Genomic DNA, 24141 nt, shown 5'->3' with positions numbered 1-24141 from the left:
AAAGAATCATTTACTTGAGATGATAGTGGCTAATTTGACCAATGGAATGACAAGTAACAAGCCATTTGAGAGAAAGTACACATTTATAACAAGAAATTCAATATAAACAATGAACAAGTTTTGTTCATATCAATTTTCAGAGAGTTATAATGGTTGCGTTTTGCTGACCTTGGGATATGTTATAAAGAGGAGAATTTGGAGTAATTATCATGAAGAAACTATAGTGTTTTGAGCTTTCGAAATGAGTGTTCTAGACTGAAACCGAGGGAAGGAACTAGGGTCGAAGACTATAAACAAGTTCCACTCTAAACGTTCCCAAGGTGGCTATAGAAGTCTGATCAACCTAAAATTTTGCTATATTATAGTATACAACATTTTAAATAATTTTGATGCAGGAACCAAAGTCATTTAAGTACAGGAAATCATAGAAACATATTGAAATCGATCATACTACTGTGAAATCAGGAAATGGTAAACTTACTGCGATCATACCAACTTTTTGGAGTCTATACTAGTCGGATTGAGGTGAAATTGGAGCATTTTATAGGAATCACGTAAATGAACAATTTTTATGAAGGAAGTTTTCTCATTTGAGCTTTCGATATTTGAGTTCTTGGCTGCTCCAAGGAAGTGACGCATTTTGGAGTTTGAAGAGGAATAAAAGGAGAATGAGGATGAAAATATTATGAATGAGGAAGAAAGTGATGATATAATGAATGATGAGGAAGAGAATAAATTCATAATTGAAGAGTCTTAGGCTAGGTGAGTTATCAATTTAGAAGAGAGTGATGATACAATGAATAAGGAGGAAGAGAATAAATTCATGATTGAAGAATCTTAGGCTAGGTGAGTCATCAATTTAGAATATGTGACTCATCCGTTCATAAATGGTGGATTTGAAAGCTTTAGCAAGGGGGGAAGAATGGGAGGAGGGTGGGCCAATGCCCTCCACTTTTCAAATTCTTTTTTTATTTTTTTATTTTTTGGGCCTACAAGGATATTTTGGTAATTTTCACACATAGGGGTATTTTGGTCATTTTGGCCCAAAATTCAGAAATGATTTCCTACGTGTTCGTTGAGTCGATTAGTATTGTCTCACTTCAATGTCTTAAATGTCCTTTGAAAACAAAATCACAAAATGTTACGTAAGAGCATTTTTGTCCAACTTGAAATTAAACACACTTAATCCAATAATCACAATCCAAAATCACTTGGTAAAATACCCATATTTATTCTTCACCATAATTTTTTTTTCATTGAAAGACGAAAGTCCACTTTTAATTTTTTTTTCCAGGGTATTACACTTTATCAAGGACTTACAAAGCCCTAAAATTTGGCACGAGCGAACCTTGCAGGTCGTCCTTATTGTCAAATGTTAGTCGAACAAACGACGCCCAACTGCACTTTCATACAGGGCATTTTGAAGTTTGCAAAATAAATCAAAGAACCACGCCTAATTAATTGGAATATTTGAGTTTTATATCTTTTGGTAATTTTGAAATTTGGACTTTTGTGTGAAAGTGGATCTAAAATTCTAAAAGAGTCTATGGGCCTAGTTCATTTGATGGGCCCCACAATCCACAAACAACAGACTTAACGTGCCCAAATATTTTTTTCCCTTCTTCCCGATGATCATTTATTTTTGTGGATGATATCTACTTAGTAACTTTTTTTTTTAAACGGGCCCAAATATTATATTTCCCATGCTCAATTCAGATAAGAACAACTATATGATAATCTTATATGAGAATCAATCTCATCCGTTGAAATGCATATGAACGGTTTATGAGAAAAAACAAGCTTACAATACAAATGGGTACGCTGCAGTTTCCCCTTAGCCCGTGTAGGGGTGGCATTTTAAACCGAAAAACTGAAAAATTGCAAAAACCAACCGATATTTTACCACAATAAAACCGCAATCGCGGTAAACCGAACCGCAATCACGGTATTAAGAACTGAACCGCATTTGCGGTTGCGGTTGCGGTATTTTATTTTCAAAATTTGCGGTTACCGCAAACCGCAAAGTATAGCCGCACGGCTATACTCTATGAATAATTAAGTAAAATTGTAAACCCTTCTCTTCTCTCTCTGTAGCCGTGAGATGAAAACCTAGAATCTGTTTCTTCTCCTGATTCCCATTCGTCTCTCTCTCAACTCTCTCTCAACTCTCTTATTCCCATTCGTCTCTCTCTCTCTGTCTCTCTCTGTGTCAAGCTCAACTCAAACCCATTGGCTTCCGCACAGGCTGTTCCTTCCACAGCTTCCGCACCAATACCTACAAGCTTACTTTCATGGAATCCCCTTCTGGCATTAAGGTTAGCTTTTTCCGTTTTCTAAGTCTTTATTTTTTTATTTTTTTTATTTTTGCTTTCAGATCTTGAAATTAAGAATTATGGTTTGATTGAATATGAATATGAAATATGAAATATTTGCTGCTTCTGTTGGCAATTTTCTAGTATTAGATCTAGCGATTTAGGATCGGAAAGAAAGGCCTCTCCTCTCCCTCAATTACATTCATGAACTTGAATTTGTGCTTAGGTTAGAAATTTGTACATGTGTGGTTTTCAATTACATTCTTAATGTGCTGCTGCTTTCTTACTCTTTGTTTTGTGTTTGTGTGTGCAGATTATCCCAGGACTGGCGACTTGCGTGAATCTTTGAAGTACATTTACAACTTGTATGTGCAATATGTCGTGAAGAACCCGCTCTACACTTCTGGAACTCCAATCAGGTAACTGGTTCAGTTTCGATTATCTTAATGTAGTAAATGATCAATCTTCATAGTAACAAGTTTCATCTCATAGGTGATAAATAGATAGTCACGCCTACTATACATGGATTAATATTATCAGTTTTATAATTCTCTGCTCACACTGCGTCCCATTGGGATGCTCAAGTAAAGAAACTTAATATTGCAATTAGTGATAAATAAACTGTCTCCTTGCATGTTTCTTCGCATTATAACAAGACTAATATTTGAACTAGGTTATCTCTTGGTTTAGAAGGCATGTTTGATGCGTGTCATCTTATTGTTATTGTTAGTATTTTGTAAATTCTGTTTTGAGCTTAATTCTAGAATCTGTTTTTGCTGTTTTGAATCTGTGTTTCTAGAATCTGTTTTTGCTGTTTTGAATCTGTGTTTCTAGAATCTGTTTTTGCTGTTTTGAGCTTAATTCTAGAATCTGTTTTGAATCTGTGTTTTTTATAAAAAGTGTCATTTCTTGTTGTGTTTTAATTTGGTTGAGTTTAATATGTTATTAATATTCTTTATGTTGTTGCTTTTGTGTTGTGTTGTGTTATAGATGGAGTCTAGCCACTCTAACACACTTAATGCCTCTAATCCCCAAACACAAACCGATACACCCGAAACACAATCTCCAACTCAAACACAAAATACCACAAGTGAGGGGCTTGTGGTGGGAGATAGGAGGAAAGCCCCAAAATCGATTGTGTGGTTACATTGCACAAAACAAATAAAGAAGGATGGTAATGGGGTAGAGAAGGTTGTAGGGGTTTGCAATTATTGCAAATTGGAGATGCCGGCGGACCCTAGAAAAAATGGGACAACAGGTTTAAAAAATCACATAGAGAGGAGATGCAAGCTCTCTCCTCTCTATCAACAAGGTGATGCAAATCAACCTTCTTTGACAACTGATAGAATGGGTAGTGGATTGGTTCCTCACACATTCAATCAAAAAAAATGTGAGTTAAAGGTTGTGAAGTTCATCATTAAGGATGAGCATCCTTTTAGAGTCGTTGAGGGCTCGGGTTTTAAGGAAATGATGAACGAGGTGCAACCTCGTTTTAAGGTACCAAGTAGGAAGAAGGTTGCCGAGGGGGTGTGGGAGTTATTCATGGTTGCAAAGGCAAAGATACTTGGACATGGATCCAAAATATAAATTACATGGTTGTGACGATCCACTTCATGGATAGTGATTGGAACTTGTACAAAAGAATAATTAGTTTCACAAAGATCACTAGTCATAAGGGCATTGACATAGGAAAAACCCTAGATAATTATTTAAAATAAAATAATAAAAAGATTACATCAAAAAAATATTTAAAATGGAATGTAATTCTACGTGGCACATAAGTCAAAGGACTTGGATCAAAGTCCCCAAACCCGAGAATTAAACCCAACTCCTCAATGAAAATTTGGATCTATATCAACGTTTCTGTATATTTAATTATATATGTATCAACTGACCAAACCGAATCCATGTTAACAAAAAACTAAAAAACCACAACAGGAAAATTGAATACAGGCTGCACGTTGCGAGCTCAAATGTGGCAAGGGAATTAGGAATTAGATGATCCTCCATTAATGCCACGTTTGGGATATAATTGAGTTGGATTGGATTACAACTAGGCTAATCCATTCCAATTAAATTTAATCCAAATCCTTTTAGGCTAAGGATGAAAGGTTTCTTCACAAGAAACATATTCTTCACTAAAATTTCATTGAGCAATTACCAATTGTACACAAGGGTTTCATGGATGAAATGTATTGCAAGCAGTCGAACACGGACTAAGCTTGTAAGCAGTCAAAAACAGTCTATGCAAGCAGTCAAAAACAGTTAACCTAGGATTACACAAACTTTAGGCATACACACATAGAATTACACTAGACTTGGAAATATTTAACCAAAATGATTAACAAGAGTCTTAGAGATAAATTTCTGATGAACCATAGGTGGTAACTGCAGTAAGATCTTCTCCTTGTGTAGAACTTACACTTAAAAATCAACTTGTATGGAAAGGGTTCTCGAGAGCTCTCAACTTGGGATATTTGGGTTCTAACATTCTACCACGCTTTTGTATATGACGTCATCATCGGCGCACTCTATCGACATTGGCCCAATGGTGTCATCCATTCCTTCCTTTGAGGCAGCTTCACTCATTTCCCCGTATCGCTCTTTCCGTGAAGTCTGGCTCAGGATCCACCGAAACACAGGGATTTGAAGATTAGTAAATAATGAAGACCCTATAATTCGAAGGAGACAGCAAAAGCATAATAGCCTAACATATAGTACCTCAAAGCAGCTCCAGCATATTCATATGAAAAGAACAGAATCAAAACAGAGTACAAAGATATATTTGCACTCTATTGAGGGCACAAGTATATACTAACTTCCATTTAACTGATCATCTAACATGCTTTTCTAAACATCTAGTTAGCTTCCCCGACAAATATATTCATATGTCCTCACTTCTCACCTAAGAAAAATATAATTAGTACCTTTTAACAAGAGAACAAATTTGCAAATATCCTTTGGACACAAAAATACATTAGTTTCAAGTTATGATAGAATACTTTACTATAATTATGTGACATTATGACATACCAAGAATCTCATACCAGTGATTCAATTTCCATATGATCATCTTCGACCATCATATATGTAGAAAAGATATTGTGGATGTGAATCGTTCAATATATTGGTACAAGTGTAGTTATAAGAGGAAACTGATTGTACATCTGTCTATCTTTATCACAGTGAGCAGCTTTATCCTTATTTTGGATTAGAGTAAAATTGTAAGGAATGGCTAACAATATATAAAGCACACGAAATAAGAAAGGAAAAGATAGACATTCCAAGTTAAGAAGTACCTAGTCCTCCTGCATGTTGGCAAATACAATCGAAGGCACGTGTTGGATTTTATAGAAATCATCTCCTCCAACCTGAAGCCTACTATGCAATGTCTTAGACATCTCTGTGAAGCTTAATTCCTCAGCTTGTACTGTTGTTTTTTGAATGCAGTCCCTCCCAATATAAGGGAAACTCTCGGCAGTAAGTATATGCAGCACAATATAAGAAAGAGCAAGCAAAACAGACAACCACCAACTGCAGTAAAACAATAAAAGAGAAAATTAATAAATGGAAGAATGACGCAAAGATGCAAAATGAAGAACACGTTACACAACAAATGAATTAACCTTGACCACATTCGGAAATTAAGAAGTACCTAGTCCTCCTGCATATTGGCAAATACAATCGAAGGCACGTGTTGGATTTTATAGAAATCATCTCCTCCGACCTGAAGCCTACTATGCAATGTCCTAGACATCTCTGTGAAGCTTAATTCCCAGAGTGTAGTAATATGTCTCAGCCCATCTGGAAGTGTCGTCAATCCACTGCAACGTTTCATGCACAATCGGCGGAGGCTAGGCATGGCTCCTTCTTCCACCGTGAAGTCCCTTAATTCGTAAATGCAAATGAGGAAAAGAGATTCAAGTTGAAGAAAGCTTCCTTTGGAGAAAACCAGTGTGTCTAATCCATCCTCAAAAGTTTGCTCCATAAGGCGAAGAGTTTTAAGATTTGGCTGCTTCTCTAGCACGGCCATCTGGTTGGCCTTGAGATCACAGCGACACAGTGTTAACTTAGTGAGGTTCGGAAAGTGTTGAAGGTCCGGTAACTCTACTGTACGCCCATTCAGATCTAGCTTGTATATATGACGGCAACTTAACACTATCTGTGCAACTTCCGTACCACTATGAATTCCAAGTAAGTTGAGCACATATAGAGATCGAATGCGATCAAGTGTGCTGCTTATAGATTTTAAGGTTTCCTCCAAATTTTTCAAGGGACTTGTCACTCGTATGGCCAGTTTTCTAAGACTGGTTAACTGAGTAAGATCGTTCAAGTCACAGCAGAGGCTTGAAACATGGTGTAGAGTCTGCAAATCATGAAGAGTGGACAGTCGAAGTTTTTTACCCCGTGCGGTGTAATAAAAGGGTAAATACAAATGCCTCAATTGTTCCATCATCCAAAATACATCTGGAACTACATCCGTTCCGTTAATGCGTAAATCCAGAGTTTGCATACATATCAAATTACCTAAGGACGATGGCAACCATTTTATAAAACTATGCCTTAGACTTAAAAATCTCAAGTGGACCATATTCCCAATTTCACTAGGCAATTTTAGTAATGGCTCTATACCTTCAACCTTCAAAACTCTAAGCAATTTGAAGTCCTTGAATAGTGGCGACACTAACTTGTTATTGCTTGGCATCCAGTATCTTGGGCCGAAGTATAACAGAGATCTAAGGCGGTTGTCTCTTTCATATCTTGATGGAAACAATTTATCAACATTATCATCCACATAAATGGCAAGTCTTCGAACCTTACCTTTTAGTGTTGCCTCGGTTACCGTGGGAGAAGGAAGAGCACACATTGTCTCCCTATGCGACAAATCGATAGTTTGGAGAAAGTTCTCCTCTTCTGCCTTCAACAAGCACAAGTCTCGCATGAGATCATGAAGCTGACAAGATTTAATCTTTCTAATTGAACCCCGTTCTCCAATTTGAACCATACACCTTTCCACTAATTCATTTAAGTAACTAAAAGCTATCTCCTCCATTGTTTCCATTGAACCTTGTCTTTGTTGCACCAAGGATATAAGACCTTCTGCCATCCATAACTGAGTCAATCTTTTCACTGATATCTCAAAATCTTCAGGAAAATGGCCTAAATATAAAAAACATGGTTTTAAATAATATGGTAAGTTATCATAACTCAACGACAACACCCACGATGTACCCGTGACTTCATGTTCATGGTCTTTGCCTCTTCTTATGTATGCATAAACATTCTTAAGGACTGTCTCCCACTCATTAATTGTGTCCTTTCTGGCGAGTAGTCCTGCGAGCACAATGACGGCTAATGGCAAGCCGACACAATGTTGAAGCATTTTCTTTCCTAATTCTTTCATCTTTGTGGAAACTTCAAAGGCTGAAAAATAATCAACACCAAATTCATTGTTATATTAGCAACTTTGCATTGTAAAAGTAAATAATTAAAGAACTACACTAATCACTTGTCTAAAATAAAATGTTCATTTTTTTTTCAAACAATTTTTACACTGTCAGTTTATGATTTTACTCAACATATGCTAGATATATCAACAACAAAATAAAATAAAACACTTATGCTAGATAATTGACGAAACTAATGTAATGACAATTGCACCAAGTTTAATAACTTGGAACACAAAAACTACTTTGAGATGGGTTTTAACTGCTGAAGTTGGGTCACTTAAATATGCAAAAATAGGAAGGAGAAGCAAGAAGCGACCAGTCACTTCTTTCAAAAACTATCGGTCGCATAATCCCAAGAGCAAAGGTCTCGATGCTGGAGAGAAGTTGGAGGTTATGTGCAAACCGACCTGTAGCAAGTATTGGGCGATCCGTCACCTCGTGTTTTTCCTGCTATGCGTGATTGGTATTTTGCTAGTCTATTTGACGAGGTTAAGTCTTCTATTACTATTAGGTTTGTACTTAAGTCCTATGAACTATATAAAATAGGCACTTTAGTGCTAAGTTTTCATAACATGAGAAAACCAAGGCATCAAATTGAGTTTGAGCCAAGGGTGAGAGAAAAGAGAGCTAGGGTTTGTGAGAGAGCAAAGGGGGCATTGTAACCATAACGTCGAACCTCTATAAATTATTGTATTCTTTGTGTGTGAGTTTACTTTTCAGTTTGTGTGTGTGCTTTATCTTTGCATGGCTTGTGTGTGATAGTTACGTAATCCATCAACGATAATGTATTGGAGTGTTTTCGCACAACATTAATTTCCCAAAATAAAAAAATATGGGCTCAGCGGACAAGTTCGAGATTCATTTTTCAATTTCTAAATGATAAGGTAATCAAAACTCGTACTCTTTTATCGATAAAAAAAAGATTAACAATACTTAAACAACTATAATTTATCGATTAACATGTTTTAACAAATGACAAAATTAAAATTAAAATCTAGGAGTTTATATTTCAATTTGGTGGCGTTAATTTCTTTCAATGTTTTTTCAAATTTTGTCTTTCTCAAATGTAGTGTCCAATGGAATATGAAAAGTTCTTATCTATTGCGTTTAATTGACAAATATGAAATTAAAGTAGAGACATTGGGATGAGAGAATACTTATTCTTTCTCTTCCAAAGATTGCTATCTTCTCAAAAAGTTCCCAGCTTTCATCGTCATTTAATGGGCGAGGTTGGTAGATGAATCCATTTGAATGTAAAGCTACCTCTTTGTTGCGAGTGGTGAGTAATATTCTACTTTCTGTTTCCTCATCATACAATGGAAACGCAGCTTTCAGTGACTCCCATGCCTCAATGCTCCAAATATCGTCAAGGACTACCAAACATCTACTTTTTTGTTGTAGAAGATATATCTTCTTGGCTATTTCATCATCCCTCAGTTTTGCAAATTCTTCTCTTTGCGCAGTGGTAGCAGAAATAAATTTAATTAAAATTTCTTCCCAAACAGATCTCACTTGGAATTGTTGAGATATACAAATCCAAACAAAGCAACCAAAATGGCGTCTAACTTCATTATGACGATAAATTTGTTTTGCAAGGGTGGTCTTTCCCAGACCACCCATTCCCCAGATAGAAACAATTCGGTGGCTAAATTCTTTCTTCACCAAATGCTTGACCAATTCTTCCGCACTATTCTCTAAACCAACAACATCACGTTCAATAATATGAGAATAAGTTCGCCTTACTTGCTGCTGCCTCTCGTACAAAGAAGTGGCACCTCTAGAGTTCCTTATTTCCTTAATGTTATAAGTTTGCAAGCTTGACCTCAAATAAGAAAGTTGGGTGGTAACATTCTCAATTTGTGACCCAATCTTGTGAAGATCAACTCCTTCCTTTAACACACAACCAAACCTTTTCAGAACATTCTTCATGCCTCGCTTCTTTGTAGCCACTCTCAAGATAAATATTTCTATGACATCCTCCAGATCATAAGCAGCCTTTCTTATTTGTGCAACCCAAACACGTACTGTTTCATCATCTCGTTGCCTTAGATCTGCATCTTTCAGAAAACCCTGCATGAGTTGCAGCTCAGTTTGTGCAAACTCAACTTTATCGCTGACTCCAAACAAGAACTTCGCATCTTGGACGATGAATTCTCCAAGTCTTTCAATCACAAAGGAAACTATTGCTTCAGTCATATTTTCTTCGAGCACACAAGGAAAACAACTTGCTGAGAAGAAGACATGACATAATCATTATATCAGACAACACAATCACTACTAAAAAAACACACACTAGCTATTGATATGAATTTGTCTCCTAAGTTGATTTTAGAGACAATAAATTGTCTTCATTAACCAATAGAGACTACGCAGCGACTATTTTTACATTTGGATTTGCTATTACTTTTGGGTACCATTTATTGGCTGTGTCCTTCCCTATTTTACATTAAAGAAGATATACCTTTTTAAGATACAAGCCATTTAAGTTAAGCCAAGCCATGTTGAATTGATATTTGGGGTTTCAATTGATTATAAGACACTGTAAATCTTTGTAACTTATCCGTGCCAAAGTGAACAACAATTGTTTTTATTTTTTATTTTATTTTATTTTTTTTAAAAAAAAAAAAAAAGCACCATTTTGAGGTGCCAATTCATCTTTATAATTAATAATACATTTATGGTGCCAATTCATCTTTATAATAATAATAATAAAGATCAAGGATAGATTGAGATTATTACCTTGAGTGGAAGAGCAAACAACCTTGTAAGATTGAAAGGCAGGGAGGAGCAAGAATCTGAAAACCAAAGATGAGGTCTGGTTCCATCAGATCAAAAAGATTACTAAACCAAAAGGCAGAAATGGAAAACCCATCAGATAAAAAATCGGAGATGAAAAAGAAAACCAGAGATGTTGCCTAATTCAATCAAATAAAAGACACTGAAAACTCATTAGTATTCTCAAGGAAATATAATGAAAACCAAAGAAGAGACCAATTCCAGAAATGACCTTAATAAAAAAAATAAAAAAAAACTTCCTTCTACCTATCATGGAACTCACGATCCCACAATACCATATGATGGAAGATCTACCTAGATGCAGTAGCTACACCTCCACATAAAATAGATCCAAAGGAGATCTACGTAGATCTACCACCAAACTCCAAAACTTCAACAACACATACAACAAGGATCCAAAGGTGGGAGACCTACCCAAAATCTGAACAGGAGGCTGAGAAGCAGCCCCAAAAAACTAAGGTTGAGACACGGAGAAGAAGAGGCAGGCAACGGTCTGGCTCTTTTTTGGACTAGTTTTCGAAAGGTATATATGAAAATATCACTTTGTTCTGGAACGTAGTGCCTTCGGCACTCACCGCGTTCAAATCTTGCCTTCTGCTGAACAGTTAGCTGATGTTTTTGCCGTGTTCAAACCTTGCCCTATACTGAACAGAGTGAGCTGATGTTTTTGCGGGGAAGTGTTGAGAAGAAGACATGACATAATAAAGACAACTGCATGTGGAACCCAGACATGGAGCTGGACAAAAGGTGGTGTAGGTTGTGGAACCAAGGCAACTGCATGTGGTCTTGACTGGTGCAGAATATTTATCAGATTAGTGATATAATATTTTATTCTTAAAGTGTCTGCCCACATGTAGATTACTTTTATTTTTAAATTGATGTGAGGAATGATAAATCAGGCTCTTCACAACTGAACCAGATTCTCTCTGTTAAAGCAATTGCAACTTGCAATTGTATGACAGCTCATTAACAACTTTGTTAAAGCAATTGCAACTTGCAATTCTATCCTCTTAAATGACTGGAGATAATTATCTTATAATCTTCTCCGTGTATTTCCTTTCATAATTTAATAAAAGCTAGTGCAAGCTCCAACTTGATTATAGAGTACTAATTGACCTAAATTTTCTAATTCGTTACGTCCTTTTCTCAATGGATCGATGTAGATGTTCGACTTAATTGCTTCATTTTTAATTTGAGATGCATATCAAATATTTAAATACTGTTCTGTTTGATTTCTCATTTGTTGAAGAATATCAAAGACACATATAGCAGCCCCTAGATATGTGATATGTTACGCACAAGCAAGGCTATATATTATTATAGTAGAGTTATTTACTTAAATAGTCCTCAAAATTACACTCGAGTTGCATTTTAGTCCTTTAATTAAATTATTCGTTTAAATGGTTCACCAACTCTTTATTAATCGGCGCATTGGTCCTACCGTTACATTCTATCAATATTATTGTCAAATATAAAGGTAAAAGAGTCCAATTAAATAAAATAGTAAATAAATTAAAAACTATAAAATAAAAACCTATTTCCCTCTCCCACCTCCCAGCCCGATAACCATTGCCCCAGCGCCCCATCTTCTCCTCCTCACAGCCCACCTTTTCTTCCCCTCCCTCCATGTCCCCTTTTCACTACAAAACAGAATGCCTTTAGCGAGGGCAACTTATGGTCGGAAAAGGCGTTTTGCCGTCGAAAATGCCCTTTTTCGAGAGCAAATTGTCGTCGGAAGTCCTCGGAAAAACGCTGGTTTGCAAATAGTTTTTTTCCAACCAATCCGTCGGAAATAATGTATTTCCGACGCCCATGTTTCGTTGATATTGCTTAAATTTTTGTCGGAAATGAATTTTCAAAATGGCTATACAAATTCATTTCCAACCATAAGTTTGGTCGCAAATACTTATGCAACAATCGGAAATAGTTTTTTCTTGAGATCTTTTGTTATGCAACGCTATATATTTTTGATCAATGGCTATTTGTCGAAAATAGTATTTCCGACCCTAAATTACTATTTGTGATCAATATAAATTGTCGGAATTGTGCATTTCCAACATGGAAGTGTGTCGAAAAAAATGTTTTTCCGACTAGATTTATAGCAATTATCAAGAGTAAAAAGTCGTCGGAATGTACGAATATTTTGTAAAAGAAATATAAAAAATATTTCCAATGAGAAATTGTTGTCCGAAAAATAATATATATTATCATTAGGAAAAGACCAATGTAACAAATTCCAAAAACTCATTACAATCTTAAGATATATCCTATATCAATAGTCCTCAAAGCCCTCTTCCAACGACCGAATCAAGTGTTTGAATGCAGCTTTCAAGTCTTCCAGTGACTTGTATATAAATACGGCTTCCTTGAAATGCAAAACCTTATCCCATAATTCAAGCACACTTACATACAAGCAGTTATGATCCTGAATTCAAAACATATAAATATTCTTTTGGATGAATAAAAATATTATGAGGAATCAAAGACATAATACATGCCTTAATTGAAATAAAGAAACAAGTGATTGAACTAAATTTTACACATTCCCTAAGAAACACTGGCCAAGCCATATTCACTTTCATTTTCATCATCAGGTTTTAAACACCTATATTCCAAGATTTCGTCTTCACTGTCCTTACCAAAATGAGAGATTACAAGTTCCCTGCAGATTTTCTCACAGTTATTTGTCCATCTATGTCAAACAAGAAAAAATATTTTCAGCATTGGATAACGAGATCACCAAACAAAGCCAAATGACTAGTGATATTATATGTTAAATAAAAAATAAAAATAAAAATTCTCACCAGTAACACTCTCCTTTGGCACATGCCCTAATCCTTTATCACTGAAGCTCTTTGACTCTGGCCAAACTCCTGCCAAACTAATAAAATAACTATAAAATAGTATACCGAAAAGGACCAGAGAAAACAAAAGATTGAAGCCATACAAGTGTCAATCACACCCACAATGTGGAAGCAGCAATTGTTTCTATATAATGTAAATTGAAAATTCTTTTCCCTCTTATTTTCTAATTACGACTTAATCCCAAGCCGTAATGGACTAGAGTTAATTACATGGTCCCTTAAGCTTCTTGGTCCTTTTATGAAAGTTTAACAGAACTTGAGATCAGACATTCTTAAACTTATCAACAAAGGAAAATAACACTAGTTCCATATATTTAATTCATACTAAGGAAATCTGAACCCCACTCCAATTCCATTACATTTTATTCATGCTAAGAAAATAACAAAATAATCAATCCTGAGTATAGAGGTGTTGAAGTATGCCCCAACCTTTGTCTCTCAGTGTGAAAACTATTAGAATTCTCTGTTTATATATGTATTTTCATATTAGGAAGAGGTGTATATTCTGGAGATTTTAGCTAGAGAGAATGAAGAGAAAATGGAGAAGGCACTGTTCTATTGAATTCTTACAATCTGCAGCTTACATAGTGTGTCTGACAGAGAGAGAAATGTGATTCTCTCCTAACAGAATTACAACTGTCACCCTATTAGGTGCTTACACGTGTCATACCAAATCTAAGCTAGAGAATCCCCCTAGACTATGATCTAATGGTTCTCATTACATCATTTAAAATAGACTTAACAGAAAAATAGGAAATGACTTCAGCTCTAAGAAATCTGTAGAAGGATTATATTTCAACACTCCCTTCTAATCCTTTAGCTGATTTCACTCCAAGCAAGCTTCTCAGCCTCACAAACCGATCCTTAGGCAGAGCCTTAGTCAAAATGTCTGCTATCTGATCTTCTGTCTTGCAGTACTCCAGTTCAATTTCTTTTGCTTGAATGGCTTCCCTTATAAAATGAAATTTCCTGCTGATGTGTCTTGTCTTTTGGTGATGAACTGGATTCCTTGCCATTGCAATTGCTGAGGTGTTATCACATAGAATTTGAGTCCCTTCTATCTGTTCTTCACCAAAATCTTCAAGCACAAATCTGAGCCACTTAGCTTGTGAAGTTGCTTCTGCAGCACTCACATACTCAGCTACGGCTGTAGATAGAGCAACTGTGTTTTGCTTGATGGAAGCCCAAGAGAACATGCCTGAGCCTAGTGTGAAGGCATATCCTGAGGTGCTCCTCATATCATCCTCACTCCCAGCCCAGTCACTGTCACAGTACCCAATTAGAGTAGCTGTCTTCCCCTTTGCAAACTCAATTCCAAAATCCAATGTGCCTTGAATGTATCTCAGCTCCCTTTTAGCAGTTCCCATGTGTTTCTTTGAGGGATTGTGCATAAACCTAGCAAGCAAGCTAGATGCAAACATGACATCTGGTCTTGTGGCAGTCAGATAAAGGAGACTTCCTACAATCTGTCTGAATTCACTTTTATCTGCTGCTTCACTCCCATCTTCTCTACACAATTTCTCATTCACCACTAATGGAATTGCCACTGACTTGCAGTCTCTCATTCCAAACTTCTCAAGAATTTTCATGGCATATTTCTTTTGATGAATGAAAATATGCTTGTCAGTTTGTTCCACTCCCATGCCAAGAAAATGATGCAACAGACCCAAGTCTGTCATCTCATAGTGTTGCATCATATCTTGTTTAAATTCTTCAAGCATTTTAGGACAGCTTCCAGTATATATAATGTCATCTACATAGAGTGAGACAATGATAATACCTGAGGTGTCACTTGTTTTGATATAGAGAGTAGCTTCACTTAAGCTTTTCTTGAAACCTGCAGTGTTGAAATAGGCATCTATTTCATCATACCAGGCCCTTGGGGCTTGTTTCAGTCCATATAGAGCCTTGTTCAACCTGTACACCTTGGTTTCCTTGCTCTCTTGAACATATCCTTGAGGTTGTTCAACATAAACTTCCTCCTTTAGAATGCCATTGAGAAAGGCAGACTTCACATCCAGTTGAAATAGGTTCCATTCCTTTTGTGCTGCAAGGGCTATCAAAGTTCTGATGGTGTCAAGTCTTGCCACAGGGGCAAATGTCTCATTATAGTCGATTCCAGGCTTCTGTGAATAGCCTTTAGCCACAAGCCTAGCTTTATTCTTCTGCACAGTACCATCTAGGTTCAGTTTGACCTTGTAGACCCACTTAACACCAATTACTGGTTTGTTAGATGGCCTGTCAACTAATTTCCAAGTATTGTTCTTCTCAATCATCTCCAATTCAGCCTCCATTGCACATCTCCATGATTCATCCAAATCTGCTTCTTCAAAGCTGTCAGGTTCTACAATGCACATGTTGCATTGTGCCATGATGTCATTAATACTCCTCCACTTGTGAGGTGTGTGATCAAGCCTTTGAGTCTCTTCAAGCATTTCTTCCCCTTGAGGTGCAATTTCTTCTTCCATCTGCATTTGAGTATCCAAGAACTGAGAGTGATCATCTAATACCCTCTGTTCAGTTTCTGCAGTATCTTGATTTCCATCTGGCATAGGTACTCCCACATCTGCATTGCTAGGATTCTCCCATTTCCATGAGGCTTCTTCATCAAAATAGACATCCCTAGACAAGATAATCTTTCTTGTCTTAGGATCATACAGTCTATAGCCTTTTTCACACAATCCATAGCCCATAAAAATGCATTTGTGACTGTTTTCTTCCAACTTGTGTCTCAAAACAGAAGGAATAAGCACATGACATAGGCATCCAAACACTTTCAAGTGTGCAATACCTGGCTTTCTTCCTGTGTAGGCCTCAAATGGTGTCATTTTCTTAAGAGACTTAGAAGGACACCTGTTGAGAAGGTAGACTGCTGTATGAACAGCTTCTGCCCAAAACTCATATGGAAGACTCTTTTCATGTAGCATAGACTTTGCCATCTCAATCACAGTCATGTTCTTCCTCTCAACAACTCCATTTTGCTGAGGGGAATATGCTACTGTCAGCTGTCTTTGTATTCCAGCCTCACTGTAGTATGCAAGAAATTCATTTGACATGAATTCTCCACCTCTGTCACTTCTAAGTGATTTCACTTTGTGTCCACTCTGCAATTCTGTCATTGCTTTGAACTTCTTGAAACATTCAAAAGCATTGGATTTATTTCTGAGAAAATAAACCCAAGCCATTCTTGTATAGTCATCAATGAATAACAGGAAATATCTGTTTTCTGACATTGATGCAATCTGCATTGGACCACAGATGTCAGTGTGAACTAATTCAAGTGGAAACTGAGCTCTCCAAGTAGATTCTGCAGGAAATGAGTCTCTATGTTGCTTTCCCAGCTTGCAGCCTTCACCCACTGCTAAATCCTTCTCCAGACTAGGCAGTCCATGAACCATGTCTTGATTTGCTAGCATCTTGATGCTTTGATCATTAAGATGACCCAGCCTTTTATGCCAAGTCTGCAAACTGTGAGTCACACTTGCTCTCAACACCAACTGAGTAGCAGGTACCATTGTGAGAGAGAAACACCTATTGCTAGTCATTGGAACCTTAGCTATAGGATTTTGCAGTCACCAATCATCAAAAATTGTCACCATTCCCTTTCCAAATACTAAACAATACCCATGTTCCATCATCTGACCAACACTTAGCAAGTTCTCCTCTAAACCAGGCACCAACATCACTTCTTGAATGTGTTTTCTGCCTGTCTTGGTTTCTATCACAAGTGTACCTTTTCCTGCAACTTGAACTGTCTCTCCAGTCCCCATTTTCACCTTGGAAGTTACATCCCTTCGAATATCTATCAGTAGCCTTTCATCTCCAGTCATGTGGTTGCTACAACCACTGTCCACATACCAAGAATTGTTCAATTTCACATCTGTCACGGCATTGCATGCATAAAACAATGTTCCAGTTTCTTCAACCTGATTGGCATAATTCACCTTCTGCACAGGTTGATTGTCATGGCAATTTCTAACCATGTGACCAAACTTTCCACATCCTCTGCATTTTGGTTTTCCTTCAAACCAGCACTTGCCATAGTGCAGTTTTTCACAGTGCTTGCAGGGTGTTTTAGTTCCATCATTTGATGCATTTGGTTTGGAATTTGAATTGGACTTGTTATTCCAATTCTTCCCATTTTCCTTCCAGTTCTTCTGAGACTTGTTACCTCCAGAAGAACTTCCATTCTTAGAGCTTTTACTCTCAATGTTCAGACTAGTGAAAGCCTTTTCTGTGGAATTTTCATTGTGCCTATCTAATCTGAGCTCAAAGTTCTTGAGAGATGCAACCACTTCTTGAATTTCAAGAGTGTCAAGATCCTTTGAATGCTCAATCACAGAACATATAGAATCATAAGATCTAGGCAAGCTAATAAGCAATTTCTGCACAACTCTTTCTCTAGGTAACTCTTCACCATAACTTTTCATTTGATTAATTAGATCAAACAGTTTAGCAACATAACCAGAGAATGACTCACTATCCTTCATACGAGTGTATTCAAACTCTCTACGTAAGCCTTGTAGTTTCACACTTCTTACCTGTTTATCGCCTCTAAACTCCTGCTTCAGAATATCCCATGCACCTTTTGAGGTTTCTTCATTCACTATTCTGGGAAAAATTTGGTCTGAGACTGCCCCTTGGATCAGTCCAAGTGCACGAGCATCTTTCATCAAAATCTCAGCCGATGTAGACTTCTCTTCTTCAGCAGCTTTAGATCCTTCTTCCTTTCCTTTTTTCTTCGTTGGATCTGAAGCATCAAAACCATTTTCAACCAAATCCCACAGTCCATGAGATTTCAGAATGGTCTTCATTCGAATGCTCCAAAACTCATAGTTTTCTCCATTGAAAACTGGTGTACGAAGCTCAGAAGAGCTTGATCCTGCCATGTTAGACATCAGACGCAGCTAGAAAAGCTTCGTGAAATTTTGAGTGAGCTCAACGTCAGCTCAGCCAAACACCAACTCGATTCTCACAGATTCACGCCCAACAAACAATCGAACTTGGCTCTAAGGCCATGTTAGAATTCTCTGTTTATATATGTATTTTCAGATTAGGAAGAGGTGTATATTCTGGAGATTGTAGCTAGAGAGAATGAAGAGAAAATGGGGAAGGCACTGTTCTATTGAATTCTTACAAACTGTCGCTTACATAGTGTGTCTGACAGAGAGAGAAATGTGATTCTCTCCTAACAGAATTACAACTGTCACCCTATTAGGTGCTTACACGTGTCATACCAAATCTAAGCTAGAGAATCCACCTAGACTATGATCTAATGGTTCTCATTACATCATTTAAAATAGACTTAACAGAAAAATAGGAAATGACTTCAGCTCTAAGAAATCTGTAGAAGGATTATATTTCAACAAAACCCCCCACCAGTCAATGGCCCTCCGAAAAAGTCCAAAAGCCAAAACTTGACCCAGTTAAAAGTATACATAATAGTAGTTCAAAAATCCTTTATACTAAAAAGTATTAAAAAGTTCTCTTCTTTATGACATTTATACAAGCAGCTAGAGCACGAAATAAACAAGGGGCTACTTACAAGTCCCAGCATTCAGAAATCCTTAAACTCCTATTCTCGTAAGCACTTGTCAAGCTCTGCTTCATCCCGAGAATAGGTGTGCACAGTCCAGCTAGGTCTTTCACCATGACATACGTGAATTGAAAAGAGAGCAAGACCAAAATCCATATAATCAATTTCAACAAAAAACTTAGTTTAGAAGAAACCCATAAGACCAATTGAAAAACTTTCTAAGAAAATGAGAGAGAGAGAGAGAGAGAGAGAGAGAGACCCAATTCCACGAGTGCCAGAGGTGACGAGGGCAGTCTTTCCCTTGAAAGAACATTTGTAACTTTGTAAGGCTACATGATAAGAAATAGCGAGAGAGAGATGCAAACGATATAGGGAGAGGTGCTTACCCGCGAGGAAGAGAGGTTCTCCGTTGACGATGAGGAAGAGGAAGATCGAGGTTGAGTTTTCCTTGCGTCTACATAGGGAAAGAGAGAACGGGGTTACGGCGTGTTGAAAAGATAATGGGGTTAGGGCGTTAGTTCCTTAATTTTGTTTGTGCATCGAATTTTTTTAATTTTTGCTAGGAGCGGGAATTTCTTAATTTTTAGTGAAAAAATAGGCGGCAACAAAATTTTTAGATCAAATTTTATTAGAGGGTCGAATACATAAAAAAAAATGTATATAAATTTATAAGTAATTAAAAAAATTAAGAGTTAATGTCCAGCAAATATTCTCAACAAAGAAGGATGAAATAACAAATAAAAAACAAAAAGAAAGCCTAGTGACACGCATGTGAGATCGTGACAAGAGATTAGTAGTAGTCTAGTAGAATATAATCCAGTTCTCAATTAAAGAACAAGTTTATGTTGTGGTACCAATAATAAAACAAATTTCAGAGGTACTACCTTTTGTTCAATGAGAAGTGACTACTATATAATTAAATTGTGTAATCAAATCCTCAATTGGTTATTCCAAGTTAGGTCCTTCAGAGGATGTCATATAAAAGTAAACTATAATGTTCTCTTTGACCATGTATTACTTTATTTTAGGAATTTCATAATTCATATTCACAGTTTCACAACATAAAACATGTATCTAAATTTATTTGTATGATAATAAAAAACACTGTTGATATAAAAAACACTAAAATTACGGTTATGCCACTGAGGGTATTTTGATCGTATTTTCTTCGTTACAACTCCGATTCAAACCCATTACGTGTCTATGGACTTATTTCGTCGTGCTCTACGCAACGGGATAGTTGAAATTTCCAAATTCCTTCCCAGTCAAAAAGTCAACTTTAAACCTAATAAAATATTCTAGGGGCAAAATGGTCTTTTATCTGAATAAATTAATAATTACCAATTTATTTAGGACCGGGTCGTTACAAGAAGTAAAAGCGATTACCTTCCCATGTTGCATCAACACACGACCTAAACCATGTCGTGATTCATCACTGTAGATAACAAAGTTTCCACTATCGTTAGGAAATGTCAATACTAGAGCAGTTGTCAACCTGGTTTTTAACTCAGTAGAGCTTTTCTCACACTCATCTGTCCATTCAAACTTCACAGAAGCTGAGACAGTGAGAACAAAGCTTCACAGAAGCTATGTTGATACACAGAAGAGCATGAGCAACTCAATCAAACCCAAGAAAGAAAAGCAATGATGCAGAGTGTTTTGATCGAATATCCCAGCTGGTATTTCAAAGATATTTATGCTGATAACGTGTTATGAAACTAGATGAATTGTAGAGAGAATTGAGGTATAGAGAAAACATAGAAATCTGATATTTTCATTGAGAGTTTCTTTGTGTTTTACAAACAGAAGGAAGCCTTCTTTTATAGACAAAGGCCTTCCTAGAGAGAGGAAAGTTGTAGGCTCCACTTATTAGTTTTACAACAATTTTTTTTTATTTAAAATATATATTTTAGAAAGAAGAAACGTACAAGACGGTGGTTGTAGAGTGCAAGAAGACGGTGGTGCAAGCAAATAGGCATAATATCACGTTTCCAAAGGATTCTCTGGAATTTGGAAGCTACCTTCCCCTGCTTTGCTTGCACCATTGATATCGTGTCTATCTTCTGAGCAGTTGAGCAACACCTGTTCCCTACTTTTAATTTCTTCCTAATTCCTTTCCACCCATCTGTCCAATTCCTTCCCAATCCCCTCAAACCATATAAACCCTATCCCTCTTTCTCCCTACCGTCTAGACCCTTTTATTGTCTGCATTTTCTTCCTCCTCCAAAAACATAAACACTTACGTATATACAAGGAAGCTAATTACATTTAATTATTTATATATATATCTATATACAAACCGATCAAACCGAACCCGTGTTAACAAAACAAAAAACAAAAAACAAAAGACTTCAACTGGAAAATTGAATGCGGGCTGCAGGTTGCAAGCTCAACTGTGGCATGGGAATTAGGATTTAGCTAGATTCAATGAACCGACCCAAAATATGCATATATATAGAAATGGACGTTATAATTATATCATATATAATATATAAAATATTATTAAGAGAGAGTAATTAAGGAAAAATGGGATAGTGGTGGTGACGAGTACTTGTCCCGGCTTTATGTGAGTAAACGTTGTCACTCAAATATTTGGTGATTGCCGAGCGTCAGTCAGCAAGGCCCCTTGGTGTACACTGATCTTCGCATTCCCAGAAACTGACAATTCCAGCTAGGAGACCTTCGTCCCTCTTTTCATAAAGCAGACCTCACCCTCTCCTGCATATCACCACCCAGCTCATACACCTCATACTATAGATGCACAGAGAGAGAGAGAGAGAGAGAGAGAGAGAGAGAGAGAGAGAGAGAGAGAGAGAGAGAGAGCAGTGTGTGTGTGTGTGTGTGTGTGTGTGTGAGTGTTTGTGGGAGCGAGCGTTACTAAATATTATTGAGAATTCATTAATTAAAAGAACCCAAAAATGGCCGGTGTTTCCAAGGAGACTGAGGTTGCAGCAGCAGCAGTGAGAGGCAATGCAGCTGACAAGCAGATTGTGATGGGGAACCAGAGTGATATTCATCCTGAAGCAAGCAGCAAATGCGCTTGTTCTTCTTCTTCTTCGGGGTCTTTGGAGAGCCAGGGAGGTAGAAGTGGGCCGCGGAGACGATATCCATGTCAGATAAGGCCGAGAGATTGCCCGCTGGTTTACCAACCACCTGCTCGCACGCTACGTCTCCCTATGCATCCTCCTCCATCTCCACCGCCCCGTGTAAGCTTAGATCCTTCTATTTTGATAATCTTGTGGCTATTTTTAATCATATATGTAGCGATCTATGTGTTTCAGCCTCGATGTATGGGTTTTTCTTTCTAAGACTGATATTTGTTTTTTGTTTTTTGTTTTTACACAGCTGGACTTAGGGTTTCTCTCATGGCTGATAAACTTTTAGATGATGTCCCTATGGTTTTCCCCCTAATCTCTTCATATAATTGCTGTTTAATTGTATGTCATGTCTCTGATATGAATTTAGTCTCTGACTTTTGTAAACTTAATTTTCTGATATGATTTTCCGAATTAATTCCTTTTCCCTTCTGATCTGAAATTATATACCAGATTCTTTTCATTTTGATTGTTAAATTATTATAACCTAGCTAAGATCTATGACAGAGTACTCAGTTGAAGAGCTATTCGACATAGCTTTGGTTAAATCATCTTCTGTTCTCCTTTTCTCAAGTAGGGCCCACGAATCAAAGGGGTACTTTGATATCATATGTATGGTTGTTTGCACTGTTGTAGATGTCATATATGCTTCTGTTGGTTTCATTATATTACCATTAAGATCACAACAAATTAATGCTAATCTTACATCGAACTCCTGTACATGTAATGCTTTCCCTACATGTAGGCATGTCAGCATCTACGTATTGTAAGTTAGGTAATAACGTTAATTTTACATCACTTTCGCACGTATATTGTTTCAAAATCTTCATAAATTATTTTATGACTCGTGTCAGTTATATGATAACTAAGATAAAATACGCACATATATATTGTTTTCACACTATATTCAGAAATTATTTTGTGCCGAATGTCAATAACATGATAATGATAATTTTAGCATTTAAATTAGAATAACGTCTTTAATCCACATCAATTTTTTTGTGTCTTATGTCACTTGGGCTGTTGTCGTTTATCTTTCGAACATATCTCTATATCTTTTGACCAAATTAATTGTTCTATCTCATTTATAATTTAAGATAACCCTTTGATTTAAAACTAATTTTCACCAATTACTAACCTTGGAGATATTACATCCCTCTATCGTGAGTGAGTTACATTTGAAAAAGAAAAAACAAGCATGCCACATGATCTAATGTTTATAATGATAAAATAGCCACATTACATGTACACACCATACTAATATGCACACATTTAAATATTGCTTATTGCTATCATTATTTATTGACAGATATGTGGGTATTGATTTCAGATATTCAATCCGGAGCTGATGAGATTATTATTTGAGAAAAAATTACAAAATAGTGATGTAAGCTCAACTGGACGCATTGTTATACCAAAGGTTTGAGCACTTCACTAGTCTAAGTTAACTAATTGGATGGCTTAAATGATTTCATGTCATCAGAAACAATGTCATATATATACATATGAGACACAATATATATATATATATATATAAGTTTATGAACAGAACCAATGTGTATCGAGCCTTTCTAATTTCCAAGCATTCAGTTTCAGTGCTGCTGAATGCATATATAATAACAACTTATATATGAACATATTGCTTCAGAGAGAAGCAGAAGTCCATTTTCCTGTCCTGGAAGGAAGAGATGGACTCTGGATGCATTTGGACGACATGGACTTTATGCATGTTTGGACTTTCAAGTTCAGGTTCCCATTAAGCCAAGTCCTCCTTATATTTTTATTTTTTTGCTTTGATTTAAATAACAAACTATATATAATATGTGATCTTTTTCACAGGTATTGGGCCAACAACACCAGCCGAATGTACTTACTTGATAATACGAGTGAGCCCAATCTCCAACTTAATTGCATCATCTCACGTCTTTAAATTTAAGAATTATGTTCTGATTTTTTTCCTATTAAGAGAGGCGATAATGTATTAAACTCACACACACTACACAAATACTAGAACTCGAACCTAAACCTTTTTTGAGAGATCGATCGCTCTAAACCACTACACTAGTAGATCCTTTGCATAATTATGTT

The 24141-nt window shown here is 36.6% G+C and overlaps 1 pseudogene; it reads right to left on the bottom strand.

Moving 5' to 3' along the window:
* Positions 1-4468: 4468 nt before the first annotated feature.
* On the bottom strand, positions 4469-10930 carry LOC117616056 (annotated as a pseudogene).
* Positions 10931-24141: the final 13211 nt, after the last annotated feature.

This window comes from Prunus dulcis, chromosome 1 (genome assembly GCF_902201215.1).
Source record: "Prunus dulcis chromosome 1, ALMONDv2, whole genome shotgun sequence".
NCBI lineage: Eukaryota > Viridiplantae > Streptophyta > Magnoliopsida > Rosales > Rosaceae > Prunus > Prunus dulcis.
The sequence above is the reverse complement of the archived record's forward strand: the minus strand, read 5'-3'. Positions and strand labels throughout refer to the sequence as shown.